Raw genomic sequence first — 25,002 nt, 5'->3', positions numbered from 1 at the left:
GAAGTCAGATTTCAAAAAACTTATGGGCCACGGTACTGGTTTTGATTTCATGCAATGTATTTTGGGAAGCAATTATAGAGCAAGGCTCTGTAGGTGAAGGCAGGGAAGCCAGGAGACCTGTTCAGGAAGAATCTAACTTATTTTCAAATTTACTAAACAGACATGACCACAGTGGATGCACAAAGGACAAGGAAGTAACTATAGAATGGGCTAAACATGCCATAGTTCAACAGAACAAAAGGAAACATTTCCCAGCGAAATAAACCAATGCAACGGAAGGAGCGCTTGTCTAACTATTTTCTTTTTAATTTTATTTCTAAGATTTCATTGTTCTTAATTATTTTTTTAGTTTGATAGCACTCTTTTTATTTCTATTAGTTTTTAGATTATAATAAAATCTCACCATTTTCGCCTTCCTTTTCTTACCTCAAGATCCTCCCATAATCCTTCCTTGTTCTCTTTCAAACTCTTGAACTCTCTTTTCATATATTCCACTTTACAGATGTAAAGTTAAGTATAAAATAGTTAGTTAGCCTTTAAGTAAATTTATATGCCTTTGTATCTTCTCTTTTCACTAAAATTTTTTGACTTCTGAGAAAAATAACTGTGGCTTTAAAAGTCAATATGTTAATATATTTTCTTTTTATTAGTTTTAAAAACTAGTACACAAAATAATGATTTCACTGGGGATTTTTATACATATTTTAAATATGTTGTTATCAATGAGCTTTTTTCCATCTCTCCTTCTGCCCATTCCTCCTCATGGTGATCCTCCCCTAAATAACTATTTTATATATTGATGGAGAGCCTAATTTTTTGATATAACTAACGTATTATTTACTTCCTTGTCTTTATACCTAAGTAAAATAACAACAAAATATAATAAATACAAAAACCATAAGCTTAACTGAATGGGAGGAGACCCCTTAGCATACAGCATATTCTGTCATATTTCTGGAAGGCAGTAAGACTTGAGTTGTTAAGGGAATATGAACTGGAAAGGAAGAGGATTCTCCTCTGAAATATACATAGAAATCATGGAATAGAAGGCTTGCTACCTGAATTTAATCTGTATTTAATCAATAGAAACTATTTGAATGGTTCAAAATCATTGTAGAATAAGTAAAAAATACGGTTTGTTCTTGACTTACAAATATACTTTCAGTGTCATGTGTAACATATAAAAGTTCAGAAGTACTGAATACAGCTAACAATCTACACATTACTAAAACACCATTTTTAGATATATAGGCACACCCCAGTTTTTAAAGTGATCCTCCCATCTTTATCTTAAAGGTGTTGTAATGTAGATCACATTCATGACCATTAAGCTGTTAAACGGTGAATTCAGGATTCGATCCAGCACTTTATAGCTCGAGAAGCATGCCACCTACCACATTATGCCAGCTTATGAATGTCACTATTTTGATATTTGTGCCTAGAAACAGATAAGAGAGATTGTGTGACAGGGATTGGGGTAGACAAATAGGAACTAAAGACTATAATTTTTTTACAGATTTCATATTTTATTTTTTAATTAATTTAGTTATTGCAAACTAATTTTTAACATTTATGAATATCAGTTAATTTTAAACATATGCTTAAAATTTAACAGAACATTTTAAAACCAGAAATCAAAAATGATTAAATAATAGTAGTAAGGGCTTTTCCAGGTTGTACTAACATACAGCATGCTGGAGGGCTTGTTTACTCAGTATTACTATTAAAAGACCATGAAGGCTAAATACTATTTAAATTTGCCTTTTGAAGTGCAGAATCATTCTCCATATATTAACAGACTTACATTTCTAACTTTAAAAGTTTCTATGTCAATGCCCATATTATTCGCAAGTATGTCAAGGATGAAAATTTCAGACCAAAAACAATGAAACAAAAATAATGGAATCTATACAATTCAAACTGCTGTAAGATTTTTGTCTTTTGTCCTGTCTGGATTTAGATTCTGAGAACACAACTGAAGAGAATAGTCTATTATGCAATATGCTTAACACTAGGAATAAAGGGCCTTACTGTGTAGAGGACTTAGAGTCCCAGGAAGAGAGAATAAGATTACATAATAGCAAAGACAATCATCTATATTTAAACAAGAATTATTTACTTATGACCCATGTCCTCCTCTGAGTATGTATTTTATTAAAATTAGTAAGGACTGGTAAGTACAATCAAAATGTAACTTTAGAACTTATACCTTATAAAAGATCAAATAAGCCTAACCTTCAACAAAGCAAACAAAAACCCAGGCATGATATTTAATATATATTTAAATAAACACAAACAATTACAAAAAAAATCTCAATGGCTAAAGTTTAATACTGAGCTGGCCAAGGAATTTCCCACGTTAATCTGAACAGGAAAATCCCAGTGTATGGGGTAGAAACATGAAGAAAACAAGAACAGAGATGTCCAACATAACAGAAGCTATGGGAAATCTGGCTCAGGCATTCAGGTTTTTTTTTTTTACTGTTTTCATAATTAATAGGAAAACATAGGACAGATGGAAAATGCTTATTATAAAATTTATTTGAAATATTTCATGTAACAAATATCTGGATAACAGTCCTTCAGCAATCAGACATTATAGTGATTTGGAATCTGTTTTCAGGTTTATGTACTGTTGTCTTCTGAAGGTAGACCTGTGTGTAAATTGGGTTGGAAGTGTATGCGTGCTGAGGGGGCAGTGTATGTTGGTCAGGTTTGTATGTTGAGGAGGTGATGTTACTCAGGTGTGGGGGAGCTGTGTATGTTACTCGGGTGTGTATGTGGGGCCAGTGTATGTTGCTCAGGTGTGTATTTGGGGGCAGTGCATGTTATTCAGGTATGTAGGTGGGGGCTGTCTGTGTATATTACTCAGGTGTGTGTATGGGGGCTGTGTATGTTACTCAGGTGGGCGTGTAGGTGAGGTGTATGTTGCTCAAGTGTGTATGTGGGGGCAATGTATGTTGTTCAGGTGTGTATGTGGGGACGGTAGATGTTGTGCAGGTGTGTATGTTTGGAAGAGGTGTAATTGCTCAGATGTGGGGGCGCAGTTATGTTGCACAGGTGTGTATGCATATGGGGGGCAGTGTATGTTGCTCAGGTTTGAATGTGGGGGTGGTGAATGTTGAGTAGGTGTGTGTGGGGGAGCACTGTATGTTGCTCAGGTGTTTGTGGGGGCAGTGCATGTTTTACAGGCTGTTCACCTGTGAGTACACTTGTAGGCAGGAAGGGTTTGAGTATGCAGCTCTGTAATACTTAGTCTTATTCCATTGAGACAGCGTGTCCTACTGAACTTGGAGACAGAGTGGCACCAGCAACACTGAAATCCTCATCTTGTCTCCACCCTCAGAACCACTAGAACTGCAGAAAGAGATCATGCTGGAGAGATGGCTCAGAGGTTAAGAGCATTGCCTGCTCTTCCAAAGGTCCTGAGTTCAATTCCCAGCAACCACATGGTGGCTCACAAACATCTGTAATAGGTCCTGGTGCCCTCTTCTGGTCTGCTAGCATACACACAAACAGAATATTGCATTCATAATAAATAAATAAATATTATAAAAAGAAAGAGATCATGGCTGGACTTTGATGTTTATGCTGGGTCAAACTCAGGTCCTCATATTTGCTCACAAGCTCCTCTCTGAGTGTACATGGAGCCATGTCCCCAGCCCTCTAAATGTATTTTAATTTACATATTCTTTTTAAAATTTTTATTGAGGTCTACATTTTTCTCTGCTCCCTTCCCTGCCTCTCCTTTCCCCTTCAACCCTCCCCCATGGTCCTCATGCTCCCAATTTACTCAGGAGATCTTGTCTCTTTCTACTTCCCATGTAGATTAGATCTATGTATGTATCTCTTAGGGTTCTCATTGTTGTCTAAGTTCTCTGGGGTTGTGATTTTTAGGCTGGTTTTCTCTGCTTTATGTTTGAAAACCACTTATGAGTGAGAACATATGATAATTGGCTTTCTGGCTCTGGGTTACTCATGCAAAATGAGATTTTTTAGCTCCATCCATTTGCCTGCAAATTTCAAGATGTCATTTTTTTTTTCAGCTATGTAGTACTCCATTGTGCAAATGTACCACATTTTCCTTAACCATTATTCAGTCAAGGGGCATTTAGGTTATTTCCAGGTTCTGGCTAGGACAAACAAAGCTGCTATGAACATAGTTGAGCACATGTCCTTGTGACATGGTTGAGCATTCTTTGGATATATACCCAAAAGTGATATTGCTGGGTCTTTTTAATTTTCTGAGAAGTCACCACACTTATATCCAAAGGGCCTATTCTAGCTTGCATTCCCACCAGCAATGCAGAAGTGTTCCCTTTTTCCCACAACCTCTCCAGCATAAGTTGTCATCAGTGTTTTTGATCCTGGCCATTCTTGCAGGCATAAGATGGAATCTCAGAATTGTTTTGATTTGCATTTCTCTGATGACTAAGAATGTTGAACATTTCCTTAAGTGTCTTTCGGCCATTTTATATTCCTCTGTTGAGAGTTCTCTGTTTAGGTCTGTACTCCATTTTTTTTTATTGGATTATTTGGTTTTTGATGACCAACTTCTTGAGTTCTTTGTATATTTTAGAGATCAGACCTCTGTCTGATGTGGGGTTGGTGAAGATCTTTTCCCATCTGTAGGCTGTTGTTTTGTCTTGTTGACCATGTCCTTTGCTTTACAGAAGCTTTTCAGTTTCATGATTTCCCATTTATTAATTGTTTCTCTCAGTGTCTGTGCTGCTGGGGTTATCTTTAAAAAGTGGTCTCCTATGCCAATGCGTTCAAGTGTACTTCCCACTTTCTCTTCTATGAGGTTCAGTGTGGCTGACATTATCCTGGAGTCTTTGATCCATTTAGACTTGAGTTTTGTGCATAGTGATAGACATGGATCTATTTTCATTTTTCTGCATGTTGATATCCAATTATGCACGCACCATTTGTTAAATATGCTTTCTTTTTTCCATTTGATATTTTTTGCTTTTTTGTCAAAAATCATATAATAATGAAAACACAAACCATACAGAATAAAGAAAAAATATTAAGAGCTGCAAAGGAAAAAAGTTAAGTAACATATAAAGGAAAATCTATCAGAATCACACCTGACTCTCAATGGAAACCATAAAAGCCAGAAGTCCTGGATAGATGTGCTGCAGAAACTAAGAGACCATGAATGCAAGCTATATACTATACCCAGCAAAGCTTTCATTCACCATTGATGGAGAAAACAAAATATTTCAGGGGAAAAAAAAACAGATTTAAACAATATGTATCCACAAATCCAGCCTTACAGAAAGTAGTAGAAGGATAACCTCAACCAAAGGAAGCTAACAACACCCACAAAACACAAACATCTGCTAACCCCCCCAGCATAAGCCAAAGAACAGAAACACACAAACACTACTACAAAAAAATAACCAGAGTTAACAACCACTGGTAATTAATATTGCTTAATATCAATGGACTCAACTCACCTATAAAAAGACACAGGTTAAGAGAATGGATACAAAAACAGGATTCAGCCTTCTGCTGTTACAAGAAACACACATCAACCTCAAAGACAGACACTACCTCAGAGTAAAGTGTTGGGAAAAGTTTTTCTAATCAAATGGACTTAAGAAACAAGTGCTTGTGGATATCCTAATATCTAACAAAATTCATTTCAAACTAAAATCAATTCAGATTGAAGTCTCAATCCTGAATATCTATGCTCCCATACAAGAGCATCCACATATGTAAAAAGAAACATTATTAAAGCTTAAACCACACATCAAACCTCACCCACTGATAGGAGATTTCAACACTCCTCTCTTGCCAATGAACAGGTCAACCAGACAGAATCTCATCAGAGAAATAAGAGAACTAACAGATGTAATGAATCAAATGGATTTAACAGACATCTATAGAACATTCCACCCAAACCAAAAAGGATATACTTTTTTCCGAACACCTCATGGAACCTTCTCTTAAATTGATCACATACTCTGTAACAAAGCAAACATCCACAGATACAAAATAAAATTGGACTAACCCCCGTGTCTTATCAGATCACCATGTAGTAAAGTTAGAATTCAACAACACTACTCCCAGAAAGCCTACAAACTCATGGAAACTGAACAGTCAACTACTGTACCACCCCTGGTCAAGGAAGAAATAAATAAATTAAAATCTTCCTTGAATTCAATGAGAATAAAGGACAAACATATCCAAACCTATGGGACACTATGAAAGCAGTGCTAAGAGAAAAGCTCATACCACTAAGTGCCCACATAAATAAAATGGAGAAAGCTCACATTAGTGATCTAACAGCACACCAGAAAGCTCTAGAAAAGAATAAAGCAGACTCACCCAGGAGGAGTAGAAGACTGGAAATAATCAAACTGAGGGCTGAAATCAACAAAATAGAAACAGAAAAAACAATACAAAGAATCAGTGAAACAAAGAGCTGGTTCTTTGAGAAAATCAACAAGTTCGACAAACCCCTATTCAAACTAATCAAAAGGCAGAGAGAGAACATCCAAATTAGCAAAATCAGAAATGAAAAGGAGGTCATAACAATGGACACCGAGGAAATCATTAGGTTCTACTACAAAAACCTGTACTTCACAAAATAAGAAAATGTTAAAGAAATGAACAATTGTTTAGATAGGTATCATCTATAAAAATTAAATCATGACCAGATGAGCAATTGAAATAGACATAGGCCTCGAGGAGATAGAAGCTGTCATAAAAACCTCCCAACCAAAAAAAGCCCAAAGCCAAATGGTTTTAGAACAGAATTCTACCAGAACATTCAAGAAGAGCTAATACCTATACTCCTCAAACTGTTCCTCGTTAGAGAAACAGAAAGGTCATTGCCAAACTTTTTTTATGAGACTGCAGTTACCCTGATACCAAAACCACACAAAGACTCAATCAAGAAAGAGAATTACAGACCAATCTCACTCATGAACATCAAAGCAAAAATTCTCGATAAAATACTGGCAAACCGAATCCAAGAACACATAAAAAAATCATCCATCATGATCAAGTAGACTTCATCCCAGAGATGCAGGGCTGGTTCATCGTATGGAAATCTATCAATGTAATCCATCATATAAGTAAACTGAAAGAAGAAAACATATGATCATTTCATTAGATGCTAAAAAGCATTTGACAAAATTCAAGATCCCTTCATGATAAAGGTCTTAGAGAGACTAGGGATACAAGGATCATGTTTAAATATAATAAAAGCAATATACAGCAAGCCGAAAATTAACATCAAATTAAATGGAGAGAAACTCAAAGTGATTACACTAAAATCAGGAACAAGGGAAGGCTGTCCACTCTCTCCATATCAATATAGTGCTTGAGGGTCTAGCAATAGCAATAAGACAACATAAGGAGGTCAAGGGGGTTCAAATTGGAAAGGAAGAAGTCAAACTTTTGTTACTTGCAGATGATGATAGTGTACATAAGTCACCCTAAAAATTCTACCAGAGAACTCCTACAGCTGATAAATACCTTCAGTGATCTGGCAGGATACAAGATTAACTCCAAAAAATCAGCAACCCTGCTATAAACAAAGGATAAAGAAGCTGAGAGGGAAATCAGAGAAACATCACCTTTCACCATAGCCACAAAAAGCATAAAATATCTTGGGGTAACACTAACCAAGAAGTGAGATACCTATTTGACCAGAACTTTAAGTCTTTGAAGAAAGAAATTGAAGAAGATACCAGAAAATGGAAAGATCTCCCATGTTCTTGGATAGCAAGGATCAACATAGTAAAAATGGCAATCCTACCTAAAGCAATCTATAGATTCAGTACAATCCCTGTCAAAATGCCAATACGATTCTTCACAGACCTTGAAAGAACAATGATTAACTTCATATGGAAAAACAAAAAACCCAGGATAGCCAAAACAATCCTGTACGATGAAAAACTGTTGGAGGCATTACCATCCCTGACATCAAGCACTATTACAGAGCTACAGTAATGAAAACAGTTTGGTATTGGCATAAAAAGAGAGACATTGACCAATGGAATCGAATTGAAGACCCAGATATTAATGCACACACCTATGAACATCTGATTTTGACAAAGGAGCTAGAATTATACAGTGGAAAAAATTAAGCATCTTCAACAAATGGTGCTGGCATAACTGGATGTCAACCTGTAGTAGAATGAAAATAGATCCATATCTATCACCATGCACAAAATTCAAGTCCAAATGGATTAAAGACCTCACTATAAATCCAACCACACTGAACCTGATAGAGGAGAAAGTGCGAAGTAGCCTTCAATGCATGGGCAGAGGAGACAACTTTCTAAATATAGCCCCAGTAGCAGAGACAATAAGAGCAACAATAAATAAATGGGCCCTCCTGAAACTGAGAAGCTTCTGTGAACCTAAGGACACAGTTAATAAGACAAAAAGGCAGCCTACTGAGTGGGAAAAATATCTTCATCAACCCCACATCAGACAAAGGACTGATCTCTAAAATAAACAAATAAAATTCATAGAAAACAGCTTTTCATAGTAGCCATTTTGCTAAGCATTTATTAATTTTCCCCAGACATTTCTAATTAAATTATATTTGCATTTCTTAGAGTATTGTAGCTTACACTTTATGTGTAACTGGTTTTATACAAACTACTGGGCAGCAACAGTCATCAGTCATATTTCCCATATTCAGGAGTTAACAATGGTGAAGTTCCAAATGAATCTGCCTCAGTGTCTGTTATTCAGTGAATTTGGAACAGAATTTTTAATGGAACAAAGCCTAGCCTTGGGATCTTCACCGTGGCTCTCAAACGCACACCACTAGTCAGGAGAGTTTTCAATGTGAATTGATTTTAGATGCTTGCCATTCCTATCTAGAAATGTTCTTCTGCATCGTAGAGTTGAAACACTGGAGTAAAAGGTTGTTGAGGGCCACAGGTGAAGAGGGAACACTTCCATCAGGTATCCTTGTATCGATTTGAGCTTGCAAAATAACAACAGCACAACAGCTGTCTGGTTTGAACTCTGCCTTCGGTTTACCAGCTTCCTAATACAGTACAAAGAGATGTGTGTAGCATTCAAGCCCAATAGTCAAAAGTGTGCTATTAACTCTGTTTCCTTTATTGGTACAATCAATAATAATTTGTTTCATAGCAAAATGAAACTAATAATGCATTTTGTGTTTCATGGACTCCAACACGTTTTTCCAATTCGCAGTAAGAACTATGAATACAAAACCCATATAAAATTTTAAGTATGAAACAAAAGGAAAATAGCATTAATTAAAAATATTTTTATAGCTAATATAAGAAGCTCAATTTCAGTTTATTTTTCAGTATATATTTAGTAATAAATTATGATTAAAATTTTACTATATACTCGTCCAAAAATATTTTAGCATTTTACTCCTTTGTTGGGTTAAAAAAACAAATTTGGTTCTCTATTAAGACTAGTCCCATGTGCATGATTATTATGAATTAATTATATATTTCCATAATGTTAAAGACAAATACAATTTTGTCTACATTTATTTGGTGTATGTGTGTGTGTATTTGTGAATGAGTGTATATGTGAGGTGTGTACAATGGATAAATGTGCTACCCCGATGTGTATGGCTGTCAAGTCTAGAGAAGAACTTTAGATGTCCAATGCTCTCCATCTCATTCCCTGGACACAGGTTATTTGTCTAAACCTAAATCTGGAACTTGCAGTTTATCAGCCAGGCTGGTTAGTCAGCAAGTTCCAGCCATCCTCTTGTCTCTGTCTACTTCGGCACTGGGATATGAAGATATAGGGTTTCACCAAGCTTTGATGTGCATAGTGATCTGAATTCAAGTTCTCATGCTTGGACAGCAAGAGCTCCTACAAACTGATCCATATTACTATGCCCTCAACCGTTTATAAACACTAGAGAGTTTGCATGAAACATTAAAAAGTGAACAACTAATCAAAAATGATTATATATGTTACTCGATACATAGAAACAAACAAAATCTGAAAATGAAATAAATGCTTTACATTCACTTGGAATAGGTCTGAATATGTGTATTTTATGAATAAGCAGATTTGAAGTACATGACGCAGGAAAGTGATTAAATAGTTTGGCAATTAAGAGTACCTGCTGGTCTTGCAGATGTCCTGAGTTATGTTCCCAACACTCACATCAGATAGCTCCCATCTGCCCCAAGCTACAGATACAGGTGAACAGAAGCCTTCTTCTAGACTTTAAGTGACATCCTCAACATCCTCGCACACATAGAAAACACTCACGTGAACACAGAAACATAAATAAAATTAAAGATGAATCTATAAATACATGCAGTAAGAGGCTCGAGTATTAATATTCATTTGATGAGAAATTATTAGCAAAACTGAAACCACTTAATTTTAATACTGATTCCACCACAAGATCGAGATAAAAAGCACTTAATCAAATAAATATTAGGTTCACAAAGGTTTTATGCTAGAGCTTACTGTTGTTAAAATATTCAAAGCAATAACATTTCTAACATGCTTAGCTGTATGTTACTAAGTTTATATGTCCTTCTCTATTCAGTTCAGTTTTAACTGTATGTGATACACGTAGCTGCAAGCTGTGTTGAAATGTTGGAGATGAAGATATATTTTTACATAGAATTCACATTAAATCCTGGAAGTTGGTTCGCCTCTCAACCTCACTGTGTACAATCTTCATTTGTCTAGAATTAATTGCTCCATTTCCTAGTGTCACACAAATGCACACACACTGATGTGGGAGTGTCATATATCAATCTGTTGATTTCATTGGTTAAGCAATAAAGAAACTGCTTGGCCCTCATAGGTTAAAACATAGGTGGGTGGAGTAAACAGAACAGAATGTTGGGAGAAAGAAGCTGAGTCAGGGAGTCGCCATGATTCTCCCACTCCAGGCAGACACAAGTTAAGATCATTCCTGGTAAATCAGCTCGTGGGCTACAGCAGATTAATAGAAATGGGCTAGTCCAGGTGCGAGAGCTAGCCTAGAAGAGGCTAGATAGAAATGGGCCAAGCAGTGTTTAAAAAATACAGTTTCCGTGTAATTATTTTGGGTAAAGCTAGCCGTGCGGGCGGCCGGGTGCCAGGGATGCAGCCCAGCTGCTCTTATTTCAACAACACACACACACACACAAACACATTTCTTCAATTATTTGTTTGCTATTGTTGTTTTGGGACAAGACCTCAAGTATCCCTGACTGGCCTCTAACTCATATAAGGATGAGCTTGAGCTTCTGATCTTCCCTCTACTTCCAAAGCTCAAGGGTTCCAGCTGTGCACCATTGTGCTGTTTGGTGATAGGGATCAAGATGATGGTGATGCGAGATAGCTGTGGTATACAACAGTCCTTGGAGATAAGATGTTTGAGTTGAGATGCTGAATATGAGGTGAAGAAAAACTAAGAAGCAAACACATGAGGAAGTTACAGAGGTGAGAAGTGCCAGGAAGAGGACAGAGACAGAATGTGGTCTAGCATTCTCCAGGAAGCCAGAAAACCATGAGAGATGACGTGAGCATCTGAAGAGGGGTCATCCATTCTGAGCCTTTGAGGATCTACATTTGTACTGAACTCTTTCTGAGGGTCATGAACTGTGTGTGCCTCTGTTGACCACGAGTGTCAAGATGCATTTAAATCTGTTTTTGCGTGCTTAGAACTTTTTGTAAGTTATCTCGGATTCCATGTGGATATAGGTGTTGGACATTTGTGCGTCATTTATAGGCAGACTTTTCTGACCCATCAGCACAGAGACTTATTATTTATAAATGTTTGGTCAATAGCGTAAGCTTCTTTGTAGCTAAAGCTCGTATAACGTAAATTAACCACTTCTGTTAATCTATATGCTGCTCTGAGGATTATCTACATCCGGCATGTACTTCCCATTCTGCCTGTTCTGTATCTTATGGCATCTACTCCAACATTCCTCCTTCTCTTTCCCAGCATTCTCTTGGTCTGGTTCTGCCGCCTAACCTTATCCTGCCTAGCCATAGGCCAATCGGCTTTTTATTAACAACGAGAGTAATACATATTTACAGTGTATAAAGATTGTTCCACAGCAAGCAGCAGAAAATTTAAAAATCTAGATTATGGAGATATCTGAACAGTGGCTGATGCTGTAGGCATCACTGTAAAGAGAGGAGCAATCAGCCCAGGTAATAAGACATGGATCTTTTGGTAATATGCCCAGGACTGGGAGACCTAGATGGTTGTAGATTTGTTCTTAGTTTTGAGAGAACGTCAAATAAGTTATAGATTTCTATAGTATCTATGTTAGTTTGCACCCTCACAGGTAGTGGATGTGCTCCCCTTTCTCCTCTTCCATACCTAGTCTGTTACTATTTACACGCTTGAGAATAGGCTAATATGCAATGTCATCCAGAAGAGTGCTGAATAGTTCTAGCCTGAATCTGGAGTATTTAGTCCAAGTCTGCCCCCAGTGAATATTGGGTCAATAAAATCAGTCACTTAATTTTTGTTCTGTTTTGAAACAGTCATTTGGTTGTAGCTCCAGTGGAATTTAAGCTTACTGCATTCACTTGTGCTTGAATTGTATTTGTGTGTTCCCATGCCTGGATTCTTTTCTTAATTTTGAAAATGGTACATATTTCTATTTTCACAAGATATTAAATAATATGCAATGTACCAGGCTATAAAATTTTTCAGCAACAATTTTCACAAATAGAATATAATTTTTAGATTAAGAAATAAACTTTGGATCAATTCAGAAACACAAAGAGAAGCTGGGAAAGAATGTTAAGAAGAGAAAATATAAGGAAAAGGATAGTGTAAGTCTAGAAATTAATAGACTAGACATCTGCATTTAGAATGCACCTAAGGAAAAAGAAGTCCCAGGAGTGGACTGAGAAAGAACAGCTAAGAAACCGCAATGAACTTTACAAGAAGAGCAATATAAAAAACCCACTGTTAACAGCTACACATCTCAATTCTAGAGCTTAATTGTGAATTTTAAGTCTGTCCTTCACTTCCCTGTGTTTCTCTGAAAGAAAACAGAATTGTGCTTTGTATTATTGCTCAGTAAGCAAATACATCAGAAGTGTTTGATTATTATTGTTGCTGATAACTTACCTGAATACCTCAAAATAATTTCATAAACAGAAAGATCTTACAGAATGAAAGCAATCATTGTTACAAACCCAGGCCCTGTGTCTGATTTAAAAGCCAGTGGGACATCTGCTTGGCTGATACCATAATTGGCTACCAGCCTGTTGTTTTGCTAGAAGAGGGACCTTATGTCCTGTGGATATTATTTGCTCTTAGTCCAGGGGGACCTAAGTTTCCATTAGATTACAAGTTCTATACACATCCAAATGTGTGTAAAGCTCTTGCAGCATCTTTAAAAATTTATTCTTGGTGTTTTTAACGTACTGGGTTTCTTGACTTCCCTGTGGTTCTTGGACTGAAAGAATTATATTCTTGGTTCTATCTTTAAAAGTGCCTTTTATCTTGGTATATTGTATTGTGAAGCCTTCCAATGAGAAAAAAAACTAAATAGTTCAACAATCCTCCTCAGTACTGATCAAGGTATATATACATATTCATGTATATAAGTTTATTATATATTTTATTGTATACTAATGTATTTATAATTATTAATTTGATGACTAAGTATTCTACAGCCAAGACCTGTGCTAAAAATATTTGTTTATAGGCTACAAATATGAGGATATTTCATATTATCTCTAGATTACTTGTAATACTCTAGTACAAACAAAATATAAACTCCTAAATTATTTATAGAGTTAATAAAAAGAAAATGTCTGTATACTTTTAATACAGATTAAAATTTTATTCAAACCATTTTCATGTGGTGTTGGCTTGGTTTGCAGTTGGAAAACTGAAGTCACCAAGGACTGATAACCTCATGTTTCTACATTACTGTTCACTTGTGTTCTTATCTGACTAAATTCAGTTTATTTGCTTGTTCATTTATCTCCTTTTCATCCATAAAATGGTATTTCAGCATTTGATCTGTGTTAGCCACCGTAGCTAGATGTATGTTCATGGTTACCCCAAGAGATTTCTACAATTACATATAAAACTTTTTAATTAACCTCATACTTTCTCTCACGTCATTGCACAAGCAAAACCCTACTGTGTCTTCAGAATTCATTTTTTAAAGAATAAAATCCATTCTTGAGTCTACTTCTTATCAAGTTACCCTCCACTCATGAGTAGCTGCTTTTCAGTCTTTTCCCCATCCATTTCTTCCTCTCTGTATCCAACATCATTGTTCTTATAGGCTTTCTCAATGAAACTCAGATTTCTTTATGTATTTATCAGAGTACTTCAAATACCCAAGTTATTTCAAACTTCTTCTTGTTCCTAAGGTAGGAATAATCCCTACAGATCCTGTGTCATATCTTCTTACTCCTTCTTGTTCTCTCCCATTCTAATTTTCCTTCTGCCTTTAATGTTTGTATCTTTCATCCTCTTTCCTCTTCATGGTTCACTGTTTTTACTGGCCCTTATTTTTAAATACTTCCTTAATTGTTAGCTCATTAATACCTATTTGCTTTTATACCTCAGTTCATTTCACTCCTGTGTAAATAAATACAAGATATTTGTTTGTAGATGTGCATTCACTGAATAGTAAAACAGATGCATAAGTCTTAGCATCTAATTTATCACATAAAATAACAGATTCATATGTACAGAATCTTAATATAAAGAAAGGACCATCCATTTCAAAGAGGATAAATGTTTCTTCGGGCTTAACTGTGTTATGCAAATTTTGGTGAGGCGATTGTAGTCGGTGAAGATGATAAAGGAATAGAGGATTAAATAAAATATGAAAGTTATTGACATATTAAGCTTTGGGGAACTTAATAGAAATTTATCTTAATAGAATGGATTTCCTTCAGGCTCCATTCTTAATAGTGAGCAAATAGGAACCAATTTCTTCTAAATCCAATATTTTACGAACATGTTACTATAATCTTTAAATGTACATATAATGTCACTGTGAGCCTTACAGCACATGTATTTTTGTACAATAACTAAATCTGCCTAGCTAATATAGGTTCTTCCTTACATGCTGCCCGTGTGTAATAAAAGTGTTGAAATTCTCTTTTAACATTTTTCAAGGGGGAAATACTTTAAAGCCAATTTTATGGCATACATTGAGAATGAGGGAGGAGAATTTCTTCGAGTTTGAGACAAACCTGGTTCACATCGTGAGTTCCGGGCCAATGTGAGCTACAGTGTGAGAAACTGTTTCCAAATTATAACCCTCCACCACCAAGAAAAGAATTAAGTTTAGAGAGTGATTCGCAACAAAACCTTTGGCTTCATTTGATGTTTAGAAAAAAAAAACAGTGCATGTGGTAGATTTGAGAACGAGCTAGGCAGAGAAATGTAAAGCAGAACACCTGTCATCTATCAGGAAGACGTTCTCTATCAGGAAGATGTTCCTTAAGAGTGGCAGCTTTGAGTGACACCATCAATTCCATGCTAACAAGGAAATAAAGGTACAGATAATCCCAGGAGGAATTTACTGATATACTTAGTTCTAAATTAGCCATCAAACGTTTTTCTGTGGCTAACACAGACAAGAATTATGGGCTAATGTAAGTTATAAGAATTAAACAGAAGACTGAGATATTAGGCTAATCTGTTTATAATTAATGTAGACCTCAGTGTGATTTTTTGGGGGACTTACTGACTGCAAAAACCGGACAGGGCAGAAAACTCAGTCAACAATTTTATATGCAAAATCATGTTTTATTAGTAATGTAAGAGTCATTACCACTTGGTTACCCCTCCCATCTTTCACCTATCACAACTCAGGTTGCAATTGGGGTGCTGTTACCAGAACTGCCCTTCCGGGTCCCAGGTCAGAGTCTTACACAAGCTGTCAGGAGTTTGACACATACGTGAAAGATGACAGCGAACCCCTACAATTGGGGACTGCAGCCTGTCTTTTTGTGTTTGTTTAGATATAATGCCTTATACATATATACCAGGTGAGTTCCTGGTATCTGAGCACTTCTCCCTGGGGAACATGGCTTTGTTTTCCCTACGTCCTAAACAAAAATAAGTAAGTAAATAAATTAATACAAATAGTCGATCCTTGTTATTGTTCATAGGATGGCTAGTCTGATACAAGTAAAGGGCAGGTGAAATTAATGTTTGGCCTATAACTATGATACAGTCCAAACTGTATAGGTTAGATACTTAGATGAACTCCTTTTTAGCACTGTCAATATTTATATATTTTTAGTTTATTTTCTGTAGAATAGGCTTATAACTATGAGGTTGATTGGAAAGGCTTATTTGGGGTAAGGAAACAAAATGGTACTATTTGTTACTGTAGAGTTTCTCATAAAACATGGAATTCTATGCCCTGTCTTTCCTTTAGTATCTTCCTCGACTTTTCTAGAATAGTTACTAAATGAAAAATACTTAGCATTTGAAAAGAAACAGAGCATTGTACAACCTGACTTTGTTGGTCTTTCCTGGCCTCTCTGTTTAACTAGGGGGAAATTTTTAATGAATGGATTTTTTAATAAACTGGTGATGTGTGGGTAAAAACATGCCACTATATTATCAGAGTTTGACTTTAATCACAGGATTCATTCAGATCGAGGGCCATGCTTGATTCATGTACCTATCAACAGTATTCAGTAAAACTCACTTTAAACCGACTGCAGGAAACCACCAAGAGATTTTAAATAACAGTAATTCAAACCTAAACACCACAGTAATGTGTGATACAGTCTGACTCATTAATTAAGTTAAACAAGAATGACCAAACTATAAGTAGAAATAAGGGAAAACATACTAAGAAAGCTTACCACACAGACATTCACATTTTAGGGACTGATAGGTAATATGAAATAACTTTCACTCGTGACTGGAGCAAAACCCTGTCTGTTGATTAAACCATGGCAAACTGCTGTTTTACGCTCGATCAGGAAAAAACAAAACAAACAAACAAAAAACCAAGACTATCTCTGTCAGAGCAAATGAGAATCATGAGAAGCAAACCTACCAGTAATCCCGGGTCATTTTGAATGTCTGTGTTTTATAAGCTCAGCAACTATTTCTTGCGCGACATAGAAAGGTTTCAGCAGGAAGAGGATTAAGGGTTTTATTTACCAAAACTGAGGCACAAAATGAGGGTGATTTTTCACATTAGCTTTCGTCTCATTTGGCTCAGGTGTCAGCGTCCTATATTTATCTCCTCTCCGGCCTGTGTCTGTAGTGCTGGAATGCTCGCAATGTCAGTGGCTGTCAGATGTCAGGATAGCCTGGAGGACAAATGAATGGTTGAGACCCTGTGTCTCCTCCCAGAGTTCTCAGCTGCTGGGCTGTGGGTCTGGTATGTTTACTTTCTGTGCCTCCTTCAACCGTCTCCCTGAAGCAAATCTTAAAATGCTCAGACGGCAAGCAAGCTCTTCTAGAAGCTGGTGAGCAGAATTATTTTTATTTAGGAGTGTAACTGTGTCTTTGTAGTTGATGAGCTGTTATCTATGCAACAATAACATGAACTCTCTGAGAAAGTGTATGCTATCTGAAACAATAATTTAATATGTAATGCTTCTGTTAAGAAGCTTATTTGCCTGCAACTAAGAAGATAAAGACAATTTAATTTTGAACCCTTCAATTTTAGATTAACAAATCTCCCAATGTATTCTATAAGACTTCCCCTTTAGAATTTCATATCTCATTTTTTGGTTATATGAGGAAGCAAAGTTCTTACCAAATTTCAGTTGAAATATTTATTTCTGTATATTTTCAAAATTTGTTTCCCACGCCTAAATCTTATTTCATACCACAGTGAAATATGTTTATGTTTTAGGCTTTCTAGAATATGATCTTTTGATCCTATAACTCTAAAACAATGAATTAGAGTCTTTTGCTTAAAGGTCACAGAAATGGTTTTTAAAACAGAGTGGAAACTGCAGGAGCTTTGTGGAGATGCTCTGAAATGTTTTCTGGCTTCCAATCACCACAGACTTAATGCACAAAAGTCATGGAAAGCTTCACACTCTTAGCTCGGGAAACTAGAAGACTAGGAAAGAAGGGTTTCCACACATGAAGTACGGATCACTGGTGATCGCATAACATTGTCCAGCGTTCCCCAGATAAGCTCTTCGTGGGTCAGTGGAAGATTTGATTGCACAGCAGACACTTTTCTAATGGTGTGCTTTATATAAAGAAATGCAAATAATTCTAGAGTAGCAATTTTTCATAACGTAAAACTAGCTGGGTGCTTAATTGGTTAAATATCGGCCACTACTGACATGGTAATTGATTCTGACTTTCCGGTCTATTTTGAAAAAAACAATTGGACTGAATTAGATGCGCATCTTTACTGGGAAACGTCACTGTCGCTGACTTTTGTCCTGAAGAACGGCTGTATGGGATGAGGCTTACTTCTGTGTAAGGAAGTCCGGCTGATTCTTACAAAGGTGTAGATGTCTTTATCTCTCTCTCTGGGAGAGAACTCCCAAATATGAAGGACTCTGGATCAAATGAAGACAAACAGGCCACCTGCTTTCTTCTCAGGTATACCTAAAGAATAAGAGTGGATTTGTGGATCAGCGAGACTTCTTTGAGCCTGAGAGGAGGAAGGAGAAATAGCTCCAAATGATGTACTTCATAAGCACTAATTATGTGAAATTGGATCCACACATAAAGGGCAAGGACCACTTTGCAATGGAAAGGTGTGAGAGTTTAGGAAAGAGATCAAGTGCTTGAGGAGAGGAAAACAATTTCATTTCACCTTGGAAAAAGCAAAATGGCAAATTCTAGGACTCAGAAGACGGCTGTTAGAGGGGAAAGGTGTCTCAAGGGCTGTAAAATTAGTTCCAAAGGTAAATGTAGGGTCACCCCAGGAGTGACAGAAAAACAAATACTATCAGAGGATCGATGTAACTGTGCTTCCCTGCACTTCTCGAACCAATTCTTCTTCAAGAGGACTACTTAGAAATTTAATCAGACATTCTTAGTATTGGAAAATTTACCTTCATGGTGACTTCTGTCAGCTTAGAAAAGTTATAATCTTTACAATTAACAATTCTTGAAAATTGTGGGCCTTCACGGATCTGCACCAGATCCTTTGTGTCTATATTGCGGCTTCTACAACTTCGAGTTTAGTGTTTTTACGAGGTTCACAAGTATGTGAATGAGTGAAACTGTTTCCCATGCCTTCTCTTTTCACCTTTCTGTTTGTTGTTTTTTTTTTCCAAATTCTGATGTGTTATTTTTTGTTTTATCTTTATACAGTAATGAAATAATTATATTTTAATTATCATTCTTTAGTATCTTGTTTGTTTTCTAATGAGCATGAGAAAGGGATTAGATCTTGATGGGAGGGGAAGTAGGGAAGAATAGGGAGAAGTAGAAGGAGTGGAAACTAAAATCAGGATTCATTACGGGAGGAAAAAAGTCTATTTCCAAAAAAAAAAGGAAAAATGTTAAGAAAAAAGAATTCCTGTAACTTGAAATAGGAAAAGATGTTTGTGGGTTCCTGTGTTTTCATGTTGAAGACTGTTGGGAGAGAAGCTGTAGTATGCATTAGTTTTTACACCTGGGTCCTAAAGCGTGTTTAGTCCTTGAAACCGTTCCTGCAAGCAGTCTGTGAAAACAGGAAATAGTCACGAACTCTAAGTGCACAGGGAACACAGAAGGAATTATAAGTTCAGGAAACAGTTCTATTATTGCAGTTGTTTTGTGCAGAACAGAGCGTGAGACAGTGAAAGCATGTGTGAAGGACCAGCAGTCTGCTAGAGATTGTTGACACCTTTGGTTGCTTGTTTGAAGACAGAATCTCAAATATGCAAGCATAGCTTTAAACTCACTGGGTAGGTAGGGGAGGGTGACTTGAATTTATTATCCTCTTCTCTATCTCCCAACTGCTGGAATTACAGGTACGGGCTTGTAAGCCCCTTTACATGGTCCTGATGATCAAACCCAGGACTTCTTGCATGAATGCCACATAATCAGTCTACCAAGTGGTCCTCAGCCCCAGTAATCTTTTAAGGAGAAGAACAGGGTAAATTCTATTTTATGTCTTTTACAAAATGGACAATGTGCAAAAAAATATAGCAGTTTTACTTAGCTGCTTTGTAATTCTCTACTAAATAGTTGAAGATGTTTTGTGATGTACCCAGAGACCTTTGACACAGAAGCACTGGTATACAAAAGAAGAAATGGCAGGAAATTGCCAGGATGATGGAAGGGACATATGAGACCACTTGGCTGCATTCACCAAAGACCAGGGCATGATCTACCAGGAAGATACTGCTTTGCCATTCAGTGCTTTTAAGGTTTAAACGTGAACTAAGGACAACTATTATCACTGTTTCTGTCCTTGATATGTCTTTTCTTCAAATGTGTCAATTATAAATTTTATGGTCCTGTCAGATTTTTGTAGCAGGTTCAAAAAGGTATCGGGACACAGTGGACACGTTGTTCTTTGCACTTCATCAGGAGACTCGGGCAGGAGGATCACTCTTACAGGGCACATCCTGGACTAAACAGTGAAACTGTCTGAAAGAAAGAAATAAAGCTACCATCACCACAAAATCGACTCGTAATTATCTTGTCATGTTTAAGATGTTATTTAAATAAGGTCATTCAATTTGATTGCAATTCACTTAGAGATCAGTTTGTCCTTTGGGGAAAGTTAGTTCCATGCTGTAGGGAATGTAGTCAATGCCAACTCAAGGTGCACTTGCTTCATCTCATCCAGGAAAGTTGAGAAATGATGTAATAAAAGCAGCTTATTTGGTTCAGTAGCTCCATGGCGTAGAACCGCAAGCACTAAATGAACAAAACTGCCTTTCTAAGATGTGAAATGATGAGGAAAACATAAAACAGCAATACTTGTTGGGATAATTGTATTTAGATTCACCCATTCATGAATGAGAACTAGCTAGGTGTCTATTTTAGACAGCAGGGAACACTGTTAGACTATATTGTCCCCTTATAAGGAAGCTGTATCTTTTTAGACGTTTTCAGTTTTGTTCATACAGAATGAAACCTTCTGATGTAATTAATAAATAAAACCAAAGCATTAATAATGAATACTTAGGAAGCATTTGCCGGGATTTCTCCTACGGCTCCCATAAACAGTGGAGCAGTCTGCTGAAGGAAAAAAAAAGTATCAAACAGGCAATAGACATAGTTAAGAAAGTAATAAAAGAAGGGGAGGAGGCAGAATTGCTTGCTTTCTTGCCTGTTCAGATGTAGGCCTTATCCTTACCATGCTAGCCAACCTGCAGAGCAAGATGGCTTTGTGCTTCAGGATTGCATGGCCACACATCCAAGAATGTGTAGCATTGCTCAGAGTTGGATTTCTGGCTGAAATAAAAGGCCCATAAAGGCAAGGTCCTTTGAAGTCTTTCTTGTAAGAAAGAGCAGTGTTTCAGTGGCAAGTGCCCTCTAAATGGATTCCTAATTATTTAAAAATATGATAACTGAAAGTTTTTTTATCTTAAATGTCCACTAAGGACTATGGCCGCAAAGTAATCATTTGAATAATTTAATAATTAGCTTCTTTCACCTCATGTTTCACAGCAACCTGAGAAATATCCATGCATGTGATCTATAAAGCACAGAGCTTTGGGAAATGTTTTTCATGAAATATGGGCTCAGGTGTTGTTAAAGATTATCACCACCTCTGTCAGGACCCTTATCCATCATTTTTTCCTAATTGGGTTGTTTCTTTTGTTGACGTTTATCCATCTGCATTCAGCTTTGCTTCTCAAAATGAAACAGATCATCCACTCAGAAAATGAGTTCTAAGAGAGATGAGAAGATTGCTCTCTATATTTTTATTTTGTGATTCTTAACGAAAACCCAGTTACTGGAAATTTTTCAGTGACTGAGTCCATGAAGCTCATTCATTTTGCCCAGGAATGATGTCTGGCTCCTTTTTTTTCCACTTGCAATCAAGACATAGACAGTCTTCTGTGTTCAGTATCCTAGACTCTTTTTACTACACGCACCTTCCTTAGGATAAAATCAATGGAAACACTGAACACTTTATTTCCCATTGTTTGCCCAAAGATCTTCTTGAGGAGTTATTAAATTTCCCCCTGCCTCATTGTGTTTTTTCATGCTTTTATTTTAGGAATGACTACAAGTCATACAGTCAATGCTCTTTCAGGCATGACCACATTTTCCTCGATGTAGTGCCTATGCCTGACTAATCAGAGAGCTCCAGCTAGCACCTGGTGATGTCCTTTCTTGGTTTTATGTCACTATTGGAAGAGAAGGGAAAGTTTACCCTTGTGTCTTCTCTGCTTCTGTATGTGGCAACCTTGCCCTGTAGTCAATGACAGTGTAGTGCAAAATATTTTGTTTTTATCAACAAACACCAGGAAAAATAAGCATAAACAGGGAAAAGGAAATCCTTGCATTGAAAGACAAACAAAACAAAAAGTAGTTGACCACAAGTATCCCATTACCTTCTCTAGGCCATTAATATTCCTCTTGAGTGTCCAGGATGACATTTTGCCTTCTTCTCAATTCTGCCACACACAGCGTCTGTACATAGCAACAGGGGGAGCATTTCTGAAGGTGACGTTCTGTAGAGAAAACAAAAGCAACTGAATCGACTTGAATGCTCTTTCATTCAAAGAGAAGAATGCTTAGTGTTCACTTTCCAGGGCACAGCAAGGAATCTGAGTTTGTTTCCTGGTATTTTGATAGAAATCCACTTTTGGCTATTCCCTTAATGTTCACATTTTATTTTACTGCAAAGTCATCAAACATTAGCAGTGGAGATGGCTCTTCAAAGAGTTTTAAATCAAAGTCTACTGACCTATGCAAAGGACTCAGACTAATAGACATTCAATACACTTGTACAGATTTGGTGAGGAGAGAGTGCCATTCCCTTTCCAATTTTCAGATTTTCTGGGTCTACCCCTTTATACCTATTATCTTCTAAGGGACCTTACCTAAGTACATTGTTTGATCTACATCTTGTAGCTATAATCTAATGTTTGACTCATGTATCTCTATGCCTAGTGCTTGAGTTACAGATGCTAATACTCCACACATTGATTTAAAACTATCTAAACTCTTTCAACATACATGCTTGCATCTCTGCTATTTCATAGTGACCACGGTTTCATTAAAAAATATGAGAAATGTTCCTCCCTAAATCTTTGTGACTTATTTTATTTAAATCTGTCCTAGGTTTTAGTAAGATATCTGCATGTAAATTTTATTCTTTAAATTCTTTTATTATAAATAAATGCGTAAAATATGCTTGCTTGCCCATATTAGATAACCCCATTAGACTCTGCTAACCATTTTGAAATGATTCGTATTGAATGGAAAACGTTATGAATTATTTTTATTTATTTATTTATTTATTTTGTTTTTTGAGACAGGGTTTCTCTGTGGTTTTGGAGCTTGTCCTGGAACTAGCTCTTGTAGACCAGGCTGGTCTCGAACTCACAGAGATCCGCCTGCCTCTGCCTCCCGAGTGCTGGGATTAAAGGCGTGCACCACCACCGCCCGGCTATGAATTATCTTTTTTTATTCCTATCTCATATATGTTTAAGCTGAGATCTTCCAAAGTCCCAGGTCTGTGATTTGTGGCATATAGCAAAATCTGTACTGTCTCTTTTTTTTTTCACAGTAAAATGTGGGCAATAAATGTCTATCTTTCACAAGGTAGTTCTAGAAAATTAATAAGTAAATTGACATAAGTAATATGCTTATGCCAGTGACTTTCATGTGATAAGAGATTTTAATAGCATAAATACAAAATTTTACACTGATTAAAAAGTACTATGTACAGTAATAACTGTTTTAAATGACTAAACAGAGTAATTAAGTGACTGACCCAGGATTCTGCAGCTAGAAAAGAAGTGTTCATCTTAAACTCAGACGGGACTAACCTGTCTCCCAACTTTTCCTCTCTCTGTCAGCGGTACCTTCTCTTATCTTTTTAGTCAGTCCCAAATCCTGGGGCTCATTCTTGATAATGACTTACCATGACCCAGTTATCTCTTTCACTGTCTTAGTGTCCCCTGACCTACCCATGTTTCTGAAATCTTTCGCATTGTTTCTTCCCGTAGCCTCTGGCTAAGTGAGCTATGCTTTTCCTTCCTAGATCCATTAGTAGCTTCCTCTGCACATACCTGCAGCTGTTTCCCCTCAATGGCTGTTCTCTCCTTCAACTTCAACATAAGAACATGAATACCTATGTATTAAAAGGAATTTGCTGTGTTGTACGCTAATGAAAAACTTAAGACACCTTTTATGCCTACTTTCTTAGTTATTTATACCTCTAGAACTCATACGACATACTAAAACCTTACCCAAAACCTGTTTCTCTGGTTATTTATTCTCCGAGTGAATGATTCAGTATGCATCTATCTGAAAATTATTTTTGCCTCCTACTGAACTTCACTCCATCCTTCCTATACCTGGGCTTGCTTTCCACAGCCCTCAAGTACATTCTGTCTTCTTCCACCAACGGTGCACAATCAATCCCTCCTTTCTCTTCCTCTCGCACTCACTCTTGGCACTGCGGAGTAGCCGTCACATTCTAGTACAATCAGGGGGTTAAGACTTTGCCCTCCTGCTTACCTATGACCTATTTGAGGAGGATACCCATGTTGCGGTTAGTTGTATACAAGTTAAGAGTCCAACAGTCACCTGAGTGCAATCTTCCATTTCTGCAATCCCGGCCCTGGAAAGGCTGAGACAGGCAGATCGCCATGTCATTTCAGCGTAAACTACAGAATGAGACGGTATCTTGTAAAAAATAGTCCAGGGGTTGAAGAGATGAATCACTGTTTTAGAGTACTTGTTGGCCTTCCAGAGCACCTGGGTTTAATTGTCAGTATCTACATGTTGGTTCACAGCTTCCTGTTGCTCCAATTTCAGGGGCTACGATGTCCTCTTCTGGTCTGTGGGGGCACCATGCATGCACATAGTAAACTGATACATATAAGCAAACCCTCCTACTCATAAAATACTAAGTAAGTAAGCAAAATTAAAATAAAAATAAAACGTGAAGTATTGGT

The 25,002-nt window shown here is 36.8% G+C and overlaps 1 protein-coding gene and 1 long non-coding RNA gene across 4 annotated transcripts in view; one reads left to right on the top strand and one right to left on the bottom strand.

Moving 5' to 3' along the window:
* Positions 1 to 17,181, bottom strand: part of LOC121434614 — a 38,301-nt gene extending 21,120 nt beyond the window's left edge. For both annotated transcript variants that reach the window (XR_005972488.1, XR_005972487.1), the window contains exon 1: positions 16,998 to 17,181. This is a non-coding gene — a long non-coding RNA (uncharacterized LOC121434614). The remainder of the gene's footprint in view (positions 1 to 16,997) is intronic.
* A 123-nt stretch (positions 17,182 to 17,304) lies between these two features.
* The window catches only part of LOC121434774 (platelet glycoprotein 4), a 79,376-nt gene continuing 71,678 nt past the window's right edge, over positions 17,305 to 25,002 (top strand). For both annotated transcript variants that reach the window (XM_041633740.1, XM_041633742.1), the window contains exon 1: positions 17,305 to 17,415. The gene's annotated coding sequence lies outside the window, so the exon portion shown is untranslated. The remainder of the gene's footprint in view (positions 17,416 to 25,002) is intronic.

Source organism: Microtus oregoni, unplaced genomic scaffold, assembly GCF_018167655.1.
Source record: "Microtus oregoni isolate MIOR12 unplaced genomic scaffold, Mior012 000044F_ref0000062, whole genome shotgun sequence".
Classification (NCBI taxonomy): Eukaryota; Metazoa; Chordata; class Mammalia; order Rodentia; family Cricetidae; genus Microtus; species Microtus oregoni.
This window is presented reverse-complemented; position numbering and strand designations above follow the sequence as displayed.